General features: G+C 37.5%; 1 protein-coding gene across 7 annotated transcripts in view; it reads left to right on the top strand.

Annotated features, from left to right (window-relative positions):
* Positions 1-3,929: 3,929 nt before the first annotated feature.
* Marchf7 (membrane associated ring-CH-type finger 7) overlaps positions 3,930-16,335 on the top strand; it is a 51,737-nt gene continuing 39,331 nt past the window's right edge. For 5 of the 7 annotated variants that reach the window (XM_076865765.2, XM_076865763.2, XM_076865764.2 and 2 more), the window contains exon 1: positions 3,973-4,158. The gene's annotated coding sequence lies outside the window, so the exon portion shown is untranslated. Of the gene's footprint in view, positions 3,950-3,972; positions 4,159-16,335 lie in introns of those variants that run through there. The other 2 variants (XM_076865762.2, XM_076865761.2) reach the window with 2 other exon arrangements.

Genomic DNA, 16,335 nt, shown 5'->3' with positions numbered 1-16,335 from the left:
GTATACAAATAAGTAAAGAAGAACTGAAACTGTCACTACTTGCTGATGACATGATTCTATATCTAGAAAAGATATAGAAGATCCAAAAAATTCCACCAGAAAAGTTCTAGAACTAATAAATGAATTGAGCAAAGTAGTAGGATATAAAATCAACACCCATAAATCAAATGCATTCCTATACATCAATGATAAATTCATTGAAAGTGTAATTAGAAAAACTACTCCATTTACCATAGCCTCAAAAAATATAAAATACCTGGGAATCAATCTAACAAAAGAAGTGAAAGACCTCTACAATGAAAACTACGGAACACTAAAGAAAGAAATTGAAAACCTCAGATGATGGAAAGATCTCCCGTGCTGCTGGATAGGCAGAATTAATATTGTCAAAATGACCATACTACCAAAAGTGCTAAACAGATTTAATGCAATTCCTATTAAAATCCCAATGACATTATTCATGGAAAGAGAAAAAGCAATCATGAAATTCTTTTGGAAAAATAAAAGACCCAGAATAGATAAAGCAATCCTTAGCAAGAAAAGTGAAGCAGGAGGCATCACAATACCAGACCTTAAACTATACTACAGAGATATAGTACCAAAAACGGCATGGTATGGGCACCAAGATAGACTTGTAGACCAATGGTACAGAATAGAGGACACAGAGTCAAACCCACATAAATATGGTTACCTCCGACAAGGATGTCAAAAACATTCATTAGAGAAAAGATAGCCTCTTCAACAATAGGTGCTGGGAAAACTGGAAATCCATATGTAGCAAAATGAAATTAAACCTCTATCTCTCACTTTGCCCAAAAATCAACTCAAAGTGGATCAAAGACTTAGGCACTAGAACAGACCCTGTGCCTAACAGAAGAAAAAACAGGCCCAAATCTTCACTGTGTCAGCCTAGAATGTGACTTCCTTAACAAGACTCCTAAAGAATAAAAAGTAAAATCAAGAATCAATAAATGTGATGGATTAAGATTAAAAAGCTTCTTCTCAGCAAAGGTAATAATTAATGATGTAAGGAGAGAGCCTACAGATTGGGAGAAAATCTTTTACCACATGCACCTCTGATAAAGCATTCATCTCTAGTATATATAAAGAACTCAAAAGCTTAACACTAAAAAATAATAATAACCCAATCAATAAGTAAGCTAAGAAACTGAAAAGACACTTCCCAGAAGAAATACAAATATATGAAAAAGTGTCCAATATCTCTAGCAATTAGAGAAATGTAAATAAAAACTACTGTAAGATTTCCTCCTTACTCCCATCAGAATGGCAATCATCAAGAATAGAGGCAACAATAAATGTTGGCAAGGATGCAGTGAAAAAGGTACACTCATACATAACTGGTGGGACTGCAAATTGGTGCAACCACTATGGAAAGCAGTATGGAGTTCCTCAGAAAACTTGGAATGGAACCAGCATCTGACCTAGTTTATACCCGAAGGAAAATTATAGTGACATAGCAAAATCAATGTTTATAGCAACTCAATTCACAATAGCTAGACTATGGTATCAATCTAGGTGTCCCTCAATAGGTGAATGGATAAAAAAAAATGAGGTATATATACTCTATAGAATATTACTCAGCTTTAAAGAAGAGTGAAATTATGGCATTTGCCAGTAAATGGTTGGAATTGGGAGAATATCATGCTAAGCGAAATAACACAAAATCAAAAGCTGAATGTTTTCTCTATATGCAGATGCTAATTCACAATAAGGCAGGGGCACTAGGGAAAAATAGCGTTACCTTAGATTAAGGGAGTGGGGAGGGGATATGGGGATAGGAAAAATAGTAGAATGAAACAGACATTATTACTGTATGTATATATGTGACTACATGACCAATATGATTCTGCAACATGAAAATGAAATTATATCCCATGTATGTATGATATAACAAAGTGGATAAATGCATCCTACTGTCATGTAAAACTAATTAAAAGAAATTTAAGAATTAAAAAAGAATAAACACCAGATTTATTAGTGACCTTTATTTACTAGCATCAATAAAAATACTAAAATCTGGAATCTCTGGGGGATTGGTGCCACACTCACCTCTAATTATATCATTAGTGCTGGGAGGGGATGAAGCCATCATCTGCCAAAATCTGCAGCATTCTTGCCAGGTTTGGGAGTTCTGTAGAGAAGTTCCCACTATAAGGTCTAATTGCCATAGCTCAGGAAAATGATGCCATCATTTCTCTTGGTGTTGAATAAACTTGAAAAGATGTTTAAGGGTCCTATGTGATATTAAGCCCCAGAAACACAATATTAGTGGTGGTTTAGACATGGAATGTAATAACTAATAATTTTGGAATGATGACTATGCTTTAGAAACTGACAGGACGATCTCATTTAATCCCTTTGACAACCTGTGAGATGTAAGTATTTTTTATTAACTCCAATTTCACAGGAAGCCTAATCTTAGCAAGGTTAAAGAACTGTTCAAGATAAGGTAGTAAGAGGTATGACTAAGATTTGAATCCATGCAGTCTAATTCTTCAGGGAGTGTGTGTGTGTGTGTGTGTGTGTGTGTATTTATTTATACATCCACTGTGCTGTAGGGCCACTCAAACTGGCAAAATAATTTCCTCACAAGTAATCTGTGTTCACTTTACCCGGCACTAGACATTTAATCTTCATCTCATACCCTGAAAGAGTGAAATCTGTGTCAACTTTTAACATAATCAAACATTAGCCAGGTGCCATGGCACACCCCTGTGATTCCAAGGACTTGTCAGGCTGAGGATAGAGGATGGCAGGTTTGAGGCCAGCCTCGGCAATTTAGCAACTGAGCAAGACTCTGTCTTAAAATAAAAGGACTGGAGATGTAGCTCAGGGGTACAGCAATCCCCAGCAGCGGAAAAAAATAAAAAATCTTCAAAATTCACAATATTTTAAAATATAGTGAAAGACAGTCTCCAAGATACAGTAAAATGAGGATGATAAAGATTGATATTCCATTCCCTTCAGATGAAATGACAAATACATACAAACATCATATCCCACTTACGGAATTTTTAGGAATCAATAGATTGTTTTTAATAACATTATAATGCTGACTGCCTTAAGTATATGTCCAAGGTTCAATAAGTAACTGATCTTTACTATTAAAAATTTTGTTTAATGTATTAGTCAAAATCCACATATCATCGAAATCCACACAAATTGTGGCTTTTCCCTTTAGCCTATTCCTTTATGTATCAGTTACTTACCTCTTATTTTATATTCACAGTAGTTTTGAAAGTTTCGTCTAATATTCACAAACCATTGTCACAATTTCCCTCGTTTTTATAAGTAAGTGAAATTTTACTGCAAAATCTGTAGTTACACTATCAAAGGGTAATATTATGATTTTAAACGATATGATTGTGAAAGTACCTCACCAAGGCTTCATTACCACAAGGACACCACCACAGGTGGACAAACCAAACCCTTCAAGGGTTGGCTTCAAATCAGACAGGGAAGGCAAGGAGAAGGCGGGGAGAAGGGAAGGCTAGAAAAGGCAGTGCTTCATTCAATCCGATAAACGTTTACTGAGCCACTTGCCAAGCGCTCGAAAAAGAAAAAAAAAAACGGTGGTTTTTCCAGTTGTGGCCCTGCAGGTTGGCCCCAGGGGGCGAGAGCCTGTGGGCGGCGACCGGGTGCCAGGCAGTAAGGAGGCTGGCTAGGAGCTCCCTGTCAGCAAGGCGAGGACGGCCAACCAGGGCCAGGCCTCCAGCGCCCGCTCCCCGCGCCCAGACACACGCACGCCCAGCCACAAGCACGCCGGCCGACCAGCCGCAGCAGCTTACCCGTGGCGCCTCGCTGCCTCCCGGGGGGCAGCCCTTCAACGGTTGCCGCAGTCAGAGCACCACCCCGCGGTGGGGTACGTCGAGCGCGCCGGCTTCTCTCGGATTCCCGCAGCGCCGCCCCTCTCGCGAGAAGCCAGGAGGTACGCGTAGTGGGGCGGGGGGAGAGGAAGGGAGGGGCATTTAACGGTGGCGGCTGGTTCTGCGCCGGATCTGAGAAAGGGGCCGGCGCCATTGTGCTTCGCTGCGGACGACTCTGCCACGCTCAGAGGCCTGGGACTTGGAGGAGGAAGGCGGCGGTGTGGTCGCTGCCAGCACGTCGTGCCCTGTACGGCGGCAGCTCGGGAGCTGGGTAATATGCTGCGTAGCTCGGACTTCTCCCTCCGTCGGAGCGGGTCCGAGGCCAGGCCGCGGGTGGGGGAGGGGAGGCCACCAAGTGTGGGCCTGGGCATAGAGGCCGCCACCTCGCCGATGGGGTGCAGGAGCTGGGTGCCAGTGCAGGCCTCCGCCGCCGGTACCCAGTAGACCGGTGTAGGAGTTTGTGACGGGTGTAGGACAGGATTGTGCGTCTTCCGTTTGAACGCGTGGTGGGCGCGGGGAAGGGACTGGTGTCCTACTTTGGCCCGGGGCGGCCCTCTACTTGGCTGGTGTCCGGAGGGTCCAACCGCGCCTTGCGAGTCTGGGGTGTCGCGAGTGAGGTATTCAGTGAGTGCGGTGTTGGCGGGGAGGGTTAGGGCTTAGCGAACCCTGCCCCGAATTGAAGAGACTTTGTCAGCCCCTCGTATTCGGTGAAGGGTCCTTAATTGACAGCTCCACTTCCTGAATATCGTGACACTTTTTGTGGTAGACAATGTATTCTTCAATTGAAATACGTGGCGGTATGTAGAACAGACCTGTTGGCCTAAGAAGTGAAAATATGGAAGGCGCGAGTAGTAGAATACTCTGATTTCGATGAAACTGCGTAGTGAAGAGGAACGTAAACACACAACAAAATACTACAGTTAATACTTTTTCCTTTGTTCCAAAGTCAATATCAGTATTCAAAATCTGTGTGAGTAATAAATTCGTTATGACTGCTGTCTGATACTATTAAGCATGGCATGTAAAATTTGAATTTAGTAGGGACCCAATTTTTGTAGGACTTTTTTTTTATGATTTTAAAACTCCCCGTTTCTTATGCCCATCTTCTCCAATTCTGTCCAGTATTGAAAGGTAAGGCCTTTGAGATGAATTTTTGATTTGAGGCAAATAGTAAACCATTATGAAAGCAGATAGCTAGTGTTAACTAGTGATTTTTATGAGGTAACAAATTTGTTTCAGAAATGGAGGATTTATTTTATTGCTCTTTAAGTATTTCATGAAGTAAGAGTGGTGCATTAGGGTAGGAAAACCTGGTTTGAGTCGATTTTTGTCATAATTATTTAACTTCTTGAGGTTTCCTCAGGAACATTGCAGTTAAATTCAAGGTCTATATTACAAAGGTTTTTTTAGATAAGAACTTTTAATAATTCTTTTAACCTAAATGGTCAACTTGCATAATCTTGGGTTATTTTCAGTGTCATGATGGGTCAGGTGTCTTTATCCAATTTAGGGTCATGTGCATGCCAAGCACCCACTGTACTACAAAGCTTTACTCCTAGCCCAGGGTCAGGTGTCTTTAATAAGAACTCCTCCTATAATAAATTCAAGTGATGTCTTTTCTTCTGCCATGTTGATATTTCCCCTGTATGTTCTTATTTCCCCTGTATGTTCTTCATGAAAGTGTCAACATGGACATGTCATCAGTGACTGTCATGTGTTTTTTAGGCAGCTATATATCCCATCTCTTACACCTCTTCATCTTGTATATGTTCAAGAATTGTCCACATTTTAAAATATTTTTAGCAAGTAATTTATGAAATTTTATGATAAATTTTATGCAAAATTTATCAAGTAATGTAAAATGTTTTGATACTGCATACTTTATTTTCTGGCTAGTAGATTAGGGCTTCTCTTTACAAGAAGGAGCTTGACATAGTGCTTCTCTCCACAGCTCACAATTTAGTCATCAGACTAATATATAAAGAAACTACTATTATTGTCTTAGTGTACTTTGTAGTACTGTGGTAGCATAAAGCAGGGATGCTTAATCTTGGGGGGAAATTTTACAGGAAGTATTGTTTGAACTAAGATGTGAAAGATGGCTAGGACTTTGATAAGAAAACTGCAAAGTCATGATATGGTCTGTTTTAGGAAGTGACAGTTTGCTTCCCATAGCTGAAACCTATTTCCACAGATAATTAAGTACTAGTAATAAATTTAAAAAAATAATATGAAATACTTAAATGCATAGGTTTGCATCAAACTTCATTTCTAAGCAATAAATTAATGTACCTTTTAACAGCTAAATCATGAAATCAACAATGGATCACATTAGAATGATTAAAATTAAAATGGAAAAGATTTTAAGTTCATACTAAGATTACTGGAATTCACTCAGGCAGAATTTTATTATAGGGAATTAATTAATCACAAAAGTTGCTTATTGTAAGATCAACCCAAAATGGTTAGGTGTAGGGGATAAAATTACTTTATAATTGGAGAGTTGGCTGGGTTTTGGTTTTCTCTGATCTTCATTTCTAATTTTTCTGTTCTGATATGAACTTATTGTGGTCAAAGCCAGTTTTTCCTGTTCTCAAATACATTTCTTTTGACTCTACCGGTTAAACTAGATAAGTTAACATGTAGTTTTAAAATCACTATTGCTCTATGCTCATTTTTGTCAACTTCTTTAAGAAAATGCAAGGTTTGAACCTTAAAAGCTGGTTATCACGCGTTTCTCACTTTCCAGAAAGAACCCTAAAATGGTTTCCACTTCCTGAATGAAGATTGAAACATGACACCTACAGAGTAAAATCACTTCAAGAACAAGTTCTCTAATGTAGACAACACCATAGTTATTTTTTCCCATGGGGATATTGAAACTTTTGGGGGGCATATTTTTATGCCATAAATTATATCAGCTAAAAATCAGTGATTTTTTTTTTTTTTAAGGCCCCGAAAGTCCTTTGCTTTCTCTCATTTTGCCATTGTTATCTTCCATGTCTCCCTGTTCACTGGAATCAACAAATAATTTCTCATTAACCAAAAAAAACAAAAAACAAAACAAAAGTTTTATCCAGGATCTAGTGGTTTTTGCTGTTGTTTGTTTGTTTGTTTTAAACAGAAGGATAAGGAAGTATAGATAAATAATGGAATTGTAACTCTTCTGGAAGATTCTCACCTATCAAAACACATTTATGTTTTGTGTGAAACTGGCCTTTGTGCCACAAATTTATCATATAGTAATGTTGTGCTCTTGGCAACTCATTAACTAACCTTTCTTAATATTTAAGATAAATTTTGAGTCAGAATCTGTTAGAATCAGATTTTTCACATCGAATAATATTAGGAAAGTAAAAGTTACACTGTTAGGAAGCTTTTGTGCTGTTGATGCATAACAAACCACCTTAAAACCTAATGAATTAAAACAACTATTTACTGTTTTTTTTTTTTACCCCCTGTTCTTTGTGCCTGTTGGGCAGTTCTGGTTTCCTCTGGGCTCACTTGTGTACCAGCTTTCAGTTGGAGGGTTTCCCAGGCTGGGAGGTTCAAGATGTTGTTACTCACATGTCTGGTAGTGGCTCTCAATTGGTTTCTCAGTTGGTGTTGGTTGACATCTAGGCCTTGTCCGTGTGATTTTTTATGACATGGATGTCTCAGATAACATTCCAAGAGTAAAAATGGTAGCTATAAAACTTCTTAAAACCTTTTCAAATCATCACAGTGTCTCTTACAAGGCTAGTTCACATTGAGGGGGATGGGAAAATGAGACTCTGTGTTGTCCAGGGCAGACTGTTAGGATTGCATCTCAAAGGTGTTTCCATTTTATGGTGGAGGGATTTTTTTTATCCATATTTTATCCACAGTTAGACAATTATAAGATTTTTTGGTTTTGTTTTTTTTTTCCTGGTGACTGAACCCAGGGACACTTTAACCACTGAGCCCATATCCCTACTGCTTTTTATTTTTTTATTTTGAGATAAGGTCTCCCTGAGTTGTTTAGGGCCTTGCTAAGTTGCTGAGGCTGACTTTGAACTTGAGATCCTCCTTCCTTGGCTTGCTGAGACCAGCAAGACTAGGCATTCTTATAAATGTCACCGTTGGGATTGCTTTAAAATAATGTTGGGGGGAATAAAATAGGCAAGATTGTTCAAATGTTGATAATTGTTGAAGACTATTGATTGGTATGTGGAAGTTCATACCCAGGTAATCTAAACTCCACTTCATTAAGTAATTTTAATTTTAGCTCCCAATTGGTCTGTATTAGAACCAAACTTCAATTTAAAAAAAGATTTAGTTATTGATGGACCTTTGTTTTATTTATTTATATGTTCGATGAGAATCGAACCCAGTGTCTCACACATGCTAGGCAAGCACTCTACCACTGAGCTACGGCCCCAGCTCTTTAATTTTTGATATTTATGACTTTGTGGTGTTTCAGTGCCAAGACTGTAAACTTGCAGTTTAGAGACAGAATCGATCAATTATTCTTCTTTGAAATACTGTATAGATTTTATTATGTTATGATTTTTAATATTTTTTTTTAGTCCTGGGGATTTAACCCAGAGGCAGTTTACCACTGAGCCACATTTCTAGCCCATTTATCTACCTACCTATTTATTTATTTATTTATTTATTTGCTTTTGAGACAAGGCCTTGCTAAGTTGCTGAGGCTGGCCTTGAACTTGCAATCCTCTTATCTCAGCCTCTGGTGCTACTGGGATTACAGGTGTGTGCCAAATGGGGCACAGCAAAAAATGTGGGTCCCCCCCCTCCAAAGTAACGTTTTCTCTTAATTAGTAAAGTAGGACAATTACATTAATGAAATTTTGGAAAGCCAAGTATGAAAGAAAAAAAACATACCAGTAATGCTATCACCCAGGAATACTGCAAATGTGAATAAAATGGCTATAAATTTCCAGTTTTTAAATGCACATGATCATATATGTAAGCTCAGGGAAGTTTCTTTCCTTGCAGTAAATATCCTTTTATAAATCTGAATGACTTTAAAAGGTCTTTTTACAGTGCATTAAAGACAAATTTGAAATATTGAAAAGCTAAAAGAATTTCTACTGAGTTGTTAATATGAAATTCTTAACATTGGTGGCATTGCTTAATAATTAGTATTTGCTAAGCACATGCTGTGTGTCTTCAGAACACATAATATACCTGTGAAATGGATGAGGAAATGAAGTATTACAGTAAATCTAGAGTTATATCAAGTAAGGGGCCTATTTCAAAACTTGCACTCTTAACTCATTTCTCTATGTATTGTCAGAAATAGGCTCATATGCTAAAAATCAGGCGGTGCCTATTGTATTTCCTGCCACATCTCAGTTTCCTATTTTGGAAAGAATGGGAAGTGAGTTTTTATTAATGCATTAATACATTTTTGTTAATGAATATATTAAAAGATAGGCAAAGACTATCAGGTGTAGGAATTAGTATTTGTTAATATGGATAAGGTTTTTTTCTTTCTTTTTTTTTTTTTTTTTTTTTAAGCTGGTTATTTGGTTTGTGACTACTATGTGACTCTTGACAGCTGAAGAAAACCATGAGTATAGTAATGGGGCATAGTGATCTTAGAGTGACAAAAAAAAAAAAAAGGATACTTAAATAAAACCTTTGTAAGCAGAATCAAAGAAAAACTTTGGGCAGTTGCCCTGCTGTTGCTCTCCTTTTAGGAATTCACAGCTTTCCAAATTTGGTGAACTAAAACGCCCAAGCTCTACATAATAAGCAACTTTTGGTAGTATACAGAGAAAGTTGTACTTGTAAGGTAGGGGGTAGTAGGTGGAGTTTTGTTCCAAGTATTTTCCTACACTGCCCAAAGTTTTTGTTTCCTTTTTCATAGCTCCCCAGTTTTACTAATTAAAGAATAATTTGGGAGAAGGGAGTGTAAGCTTACCAGATAGAAGGCATAGGTAGCACATATGCCTGGGAATAAGTAAATAAATCCGTATGATAGAAAAATCTGTCAGCTCACACTCTTCTACCATGTTTTCAAACTTTACTTCCAGCATCCTCTGGATTTCTGCCTACTCCAAACAGTTCATTCTTTAAAACCAGTTTGTTTCTATTCCCAACCCCCTGGGGGGGGAAAGAATATTAAAATATTTTTCTTTATCAGTATTTTGTATAATTTTTTCCTTCTTCCCCCAGTTAAAATTCTCTTCTTCTTTAGATGTATGCATCAAATCTGTTTTCTATCCATTAACTACTTGGGACCCTCACATATTTGTCTTGGAGCCAGTGTTTCTCTTCCTATAAATTGACCAGGATACCAGTGTAGCTTCAAAATTTTTTGTTTTGTTTTGTTTTTAGTTTACCGTGTTTCAGAATTATTTATAGGTCCCAAAGCCTTAAAAATACAGCAAGCTATATGTAAACATATTTTTAGGGCAGACAAAGCTAGACAGTGTTTTGTTGGAGTTCTGTTTCTTTTCTGAAAGCTGTAGTTGTTTGTCAGAAACATAATTTTTTAATTCATTAGGGTGAAAAATAGTCCCCAAGTACGGTGATAGAGATCTCCAGGGTCACCTCCTTATTAAATTACTGCTGAGCAGAGAACACAAGTGCCTTTACAATTTGGATATAATCTACTTTTTGCATTTATTAGCATCCGTGTTCTTGTTTCCTGTGCCCCCTTCTGTGCTTTAAATGGCACCCCTTATATGTTGTTTTCTATTTTTAGTTCTTAAACATGCTTTTAGTATTTTTATGCTGCCTTCTCTTTTTCTAGTTTGTCTGAAGATGCTCAACTCAAATGTTACCTCTTCTGAAATCCTCATCTTGTTGGAACATTTGACTCCCCAATCAATGCTTCCATAACATTGAAGGGTTTTTTTTGTTTGTTTAAGTAAAATGATTTTTCAGCAGTCTGATAGGAGTTATTTAGGTGTGAATTACTAATTATTCTAGTTGGTATTTGTTAAGCTTCTTGACTTTTCATCAGTTTCAGCCAAAATTTCTTCAAAAATTTTTGTTCTGAAGCCTCCTTTCCTTTTGTCACTCCAGTTATATGTACAATAGATCATCATTCTTTCTCTCAAACCCTCTCTTCTGTATTTGCCATTATTTGTCTTTCTGTGCTTCATTCTACCATTTATTTCCCCATTAGCTAACATTAGTGGGGGGTGTCTTTGGATTTGGTTCTCTTTACTGTTTTATCTCTTGATTTTTCTTTCTTTTTTCTCTTAAATTTTGTGTGTCTTTAAAATTTTTTGTTGAATAACAAATACTGTAAGTGAAGGAATAGAGACTGCCTTGATTAAGGTATAGTCTACTTTTGCTTAAGGCTTTAGTGTGATGGGTTGAGTTGATATTTAGTCTGTAGTTAAGCTGTGTCTGAACTTTATTATTGCTTTATTTGCCTTCAGAGTATTCCATTAGTAGATTGCTACTGCTCAGTGCTTAGTGTGAGACCTATAATCCTGGATAATATTTTTTCAGTATTCTTAAAGCCCCCTTAAGGGTCTCTGCAGTCCATATTCCACAGAGAGGTTTCTCAAAGGCTGTTATACCTTCCTCATCAGTAGACTGTTTTTCCTTCTTATATGAAGCAAAGCTGTGGTGGTGGTGGTAGGGGCAGGAGTTCTTAATTTTGTTGATATTTCTTCAGTCTTTGGGGGGCTCTGTGTTCCTGCTCCTCAGGTGGGGATTCACCAGCATTTCTGCTCTTTCCTGACTTTTATTTTATTCTAGAGTCTAGGGCATAGGAAGTTTATACCTTCCTCTTCCCCCTATGTCAGCTTATCTCTGCCTTGTGTCTGTGGTGGATCTTGGGCAGGTTGTATTTTGGCCTCTTCCTAGTGGCCACAGACCTACCTTATATCAGTGCAGAGTTCTTGGAGAAACTAGTTTTCTTAACCTTACCCTAGCAGCCTTGAACTTGATCAGGATGTGAAACACAAATGGGTTTCTTGAGGTTCTTCTTTTAAATGTAGCCAGGTTCTTTGTGGTCAAGCTGCAGAGAGGGACCTTTCAGATCTTCTGCCTGCCCCCATTCTTGTGAAGACTTAGTGAGGGCCTGTAGAAGAAAGCTTTTCCTTGAATTGGCTTAGAGTTAACTGTTTCATTAAGAAATTTTTGGCCTTTATGAATTTAGGAATTCAATAAATTTTGTTATATTCTTTGCACTTTTATGGTGGTCACCTTTGTCCCATCACTTTAGAGAGGCTTGCCACTCTTTGTAGCTCAGTTCATCTGGTTGCTTTGCCACCTCAGCTCTGAGGTGTACTCAAGAAACATGATTTTATAAATTATCCAGCTTATTCTCATTATGTTAGAGATTTGTTCTTTTTTGACTTTATATAATGCAAAGATGGAACACTTCCCCCAATTTTGTTAGATAAGTATTCAAGATGAGAAGTGGGGGTGGATAGTAAATTAAATATACACATAATGTTGCCTGTATTTACTGGTCAGTATTATGACACTATGAAAATTCAGTGCACATTCCATCTTTCAGTTGTCTTTTTGAAACAGCTTCCAATTGAGGTTCATGCATTTATTGCATTTGGTTTTGATTCTTCAGTTTCAAACTCAGAAGTGTGTGTGTGTGTGTGTGTGTGTGTGTGATTGACTTTTTGAAGACTTGAGCAATTATCTTTTAGAATGTCCTCCATTTTGGATGTCTTATCTTTGTGTGGTCATTTATTTTAATTATGGTTATTATATATTTCAGTCTGAAATTCCTTTTTAGTACTTTTTTTTAGTAATGTTCATTTTGCATTTTCCTGTTCCCTGCACATATTTTCAAGCTTCTATTTAAATTTTGTAAATCCAGTTATATCTGCCTAAATACATAACTTGGCAGACTTTGGCTACTTTTTCTTGTTCTCTTTTATGTGTCTCAATGTCCTTGTAAATAGTGCCTTATTTCAGCATATATTTAGTCATTCCCTACTTCTTGCTCTTGAAAAATAATTTGTAGAAAGAACTTTGAAGCCAGGCACAGTGGCGCATGCCTGTAATCCCAGGGATTTGGGAGGCTGAGACAGGAGAATCGTGAGCAAGTTAAAAGCCAGCCTCAGCAACTGCTAGGCACTAAGCAACTCAGTGACACCCTATCTCTAAATAAAATACAAAATAGGGCTGGGGATGTGGCTCAGTGGTTGAGAACTCCTGAGTTCAATCCCTGTTGCCAAAATAATAATTATAATAATAATTTGAAGCCTAGCATAAAGACATGGCCCTTCAGCAAATTTTAGGTTGGTTGATTACTAGTTTGGGACTACCTTAAGCCAAATTCAGGGTTGAACTTCCATTTATATATCCAAATAACATCAGCCTGGTCTGCTAATCAGCACAGGAGCTTGTTTATTATTGGAATAACTCTTAGTCTGACATTGTGGTTCTTTGGAGTCCAGCTTATTTTGAGTTAGTGACCTGTTAAATTTCTCACCTTGTTTGTGTCCTGAGCTTTGACATTCTTCCATGAGACTGGCAAAATGAACATTTAAATCTAGGGCTTTATAAATGCCTTAAGGACATAAATCCTTCTTATACTTTCATATCTCTTTGGATTCCCTTTTGCCTTCATTATTGACCTAGTAATTTGTGTGTGTGTGTGTGTGTGTGAGGGAGAGATACTGGGATTGAACTCAGGTGTGCTCAGCCACTGAGATATTATCTTCCAACCCTTTTTTTAGACAGGGTTTTGCTAAGTTGCCCAAACTTGTAATCCTCTTGCCTCAACCTCCAATTCACTGGAATTAACAGGCATGCACCACTGTGCCCAGCTTAATCTAATAATTATTTTTTCATCACTTTATTGCTTTAGAAACCTCTATATTGTTCTCTTATTTTTCAATGCTTTAAGAAAGAATTGTGAATGATCTGCCAGTATCAAGAACTGACAATCTTTCATAGCATTTTGTATGTCTCTATTTGTCTTAATGTTATATCATGTTTGTTTATTTATATGTTCCATATGCTACCCCCACCTATGAAATACAATTTCAGGAGATAGATCTTTATTATTATATTCATAGGGTTTAGCAGCTAAAGTCAGTACTCTTAGGTTCTGAGAACTAACTTTTATTTATTTGTTTGTTTGTTTGTTTTTAGTTGTTAGGCAAGCACTCCACCACTGAGTTACAACCTCAGCCCAGTAACTAACTTTTAAAAGTTGAACTGGAGCTAAGATGTTTTAAGATCTGATTGGAAATTAAATGGAAAAGGTAGGTTGGCATTCTGGATGGTAGGCTAAAGAATTTGGACTTTGTCTTAGTCTGTTTTGTGCTACTATATAATACCTGAGACTGGGTAATTTATAAAGGAGAAATTTGAGGCTGAGGTTGTGGCTCAGTGGTAGAGGGCTTGCCTAGCATGTGTGAGGCACTAGGTTCAACCTTCAGCACCATATAAAAATAAATGAACAAAATAAAGGCATTGTGTCCATGTACAAAAAAACAAAAAAACTTTAAAGAGATTTATTTTTTTACAGTCTGGAGATTGGGAAGTTCAAGGTTCAGGGCTACATCTGGTTAGTCGTCTTTTTGCTGCATCTTCCTATAAAAGGGGTAGGGGAAAGAATTGAACTGTCTGGAGCCTTCTTATAGTCAACATTAACCTATTCATAAAGTTGGAGTCCTCGAGACCTAAACCTCTCAGGCCCCACCTCCCAACATTGTTGTATTGGGGACTAGGTTTACAGCACACACTTTTTGTTGGGAGGTGGGGTGTACATTCAAACCATAGTAGTCTTCCTTTGTAAGATGATGGAAAGCAATTGAAAATTTGCTTGGGAAATGCTGCTGTTACTGGTTGGATGAGATAAAAAAGAAAATATGTGGTTATGAATGCCCCTTTAAAGAGAGCCTAGCATAGGATATAATTAGACATGATCTTTGTTGGTTTATCCTGTTATCCATGTAAGTCTTGTGTGCTGAGACAATCTAGGCTTGATACCAGGCCTAGGATAAGTTTGTGAGGTAAAAGTTTCTTTAGGTGCAGTTAACATATAACTAAGATCTTGGTGAGTTTCAAATAACACAGTACACAACTAATTTCAGAATTCTGCATGTTGGATAATGAAACAGAATTCCATTTGATTTTTACCTGGGCTAAGAGAAACTTTAAAGCAAAATTATTTCTACAGAATAGGTGCAAATACATTTAATGCTGTTTGTGATTGGAAATTTCTCTAAATATCCTTTGATGTAGTGTTCATCAGGCCACACACATTAGCTTCTTTTAAAGAGCTCTGCAGACTTCCTAGGATGCTGAATGAAATTACCTGTGGAAAAAATTAGTTAATCTTTTTAGTAATTAAAGCAAACTACAGGGTGTGGTGACCCATGCCTATAATCCCAGTAATTTGGGAGACTGGCTAAAGCAGGAGGATGGAAAGTTTAAGGCCCTCAGCAATTTAGCGATTCTCTTTCTCAAAATGAGAAAGAGCTGGTTGTGTGGTTAAGCATCCTTGGATTTAATCCCCAGTACCTATAAATTAAAAAATAATGCAAACTACATTTCTGAATGGACAGACTATATAAACTTCGAAATTGGTACAAATACTACTCTAGTTGCATATATCATCCACAATAAAAATGCCTTAAGATGAGGGAAATTTATTGTGTGGTGCTGGGGATCAAACTCACAGTTTCAAATATTGATTGCAAGGTTTTTGTGGCTTTGCGTCTCATAGCCTTTATGCATTTGAAGCATGTTCTAGAAACTGGAAAGTTTGGCTTCTTATATCTGTTAATGCCTGCCTCCCCTTGCTCAGTCATAGACTTGTTCATGAGGGACATAAGCAAAGAATTCCAGTGAATTTATCATGCTGGGAGTTCAGTGAGGCTCAAAGCAAGTACAGATTAGGTGTGTTATAGAAACTGCACAACAAGTCAGGTGTGCTATATGCAGATTGAGTGGTGAGATATGGTGGAGAGGCATATACCCTCTCCTGCTGAAGCTCAGGTTCCATTGTCACTTGTAAAACATGAGTTCCAAGATAAAATTCTAAAGAATTTCAGGATGTCAGGCAGCAGAAATTTTAGTCAAGTACAAGGCCCACCTCTGAAGCCACCCCTGCTGACAAATTTTTATCTTATCACCAAGCACAAGGGAGAACTTGACTTTCCAATTCTGGAATCAAATCTGAATTTAAAGCTTCATTATATAACAACAGAAGGAAGCTAAGAGACCATTATGTTGAAAGATTGTACATATGAATTTTGTGCTGTGAAGTACTTGTAACTGTTTATTAAAAATATTACATTTAGGGCTGGGGTTGTAGCTCAGTGGTAGAGTGCTTGCTTCGCATGCATGAGGCACTGGGTTCGATCCTCAGCACCAAATAAATAAATAAATAAAACAGATATTGTGTCCACCTACAACTAAAAGAAAATTTTTTAAAAAAATATTACGTTTAAAATATCTTCCTCTGTGGTACTGATTTGCTCTTTATTCTTCCTTATACCTTTTACTTTATAGTGCTTAT

This window comes from Callospermophilus lateralis, chromosome 9 (genome assembly GCF_048772815.1).
Source record: "Callospermophilus lateralis isolate mCalLat2 chromosome 9, mCalLat2.hap1, whole genome shotgun sequence".
Taxonomy (NCBI): domain Eukaryota; kingdom Metazoa; phylum Chordata; class Mammalia; order Rodentia; family Sciuridae; genus Callospermophilus; species Callospermophilus lateralis.
This window is presented reverse-complemented; position numbering and strand designations above follow the sequence as displayed.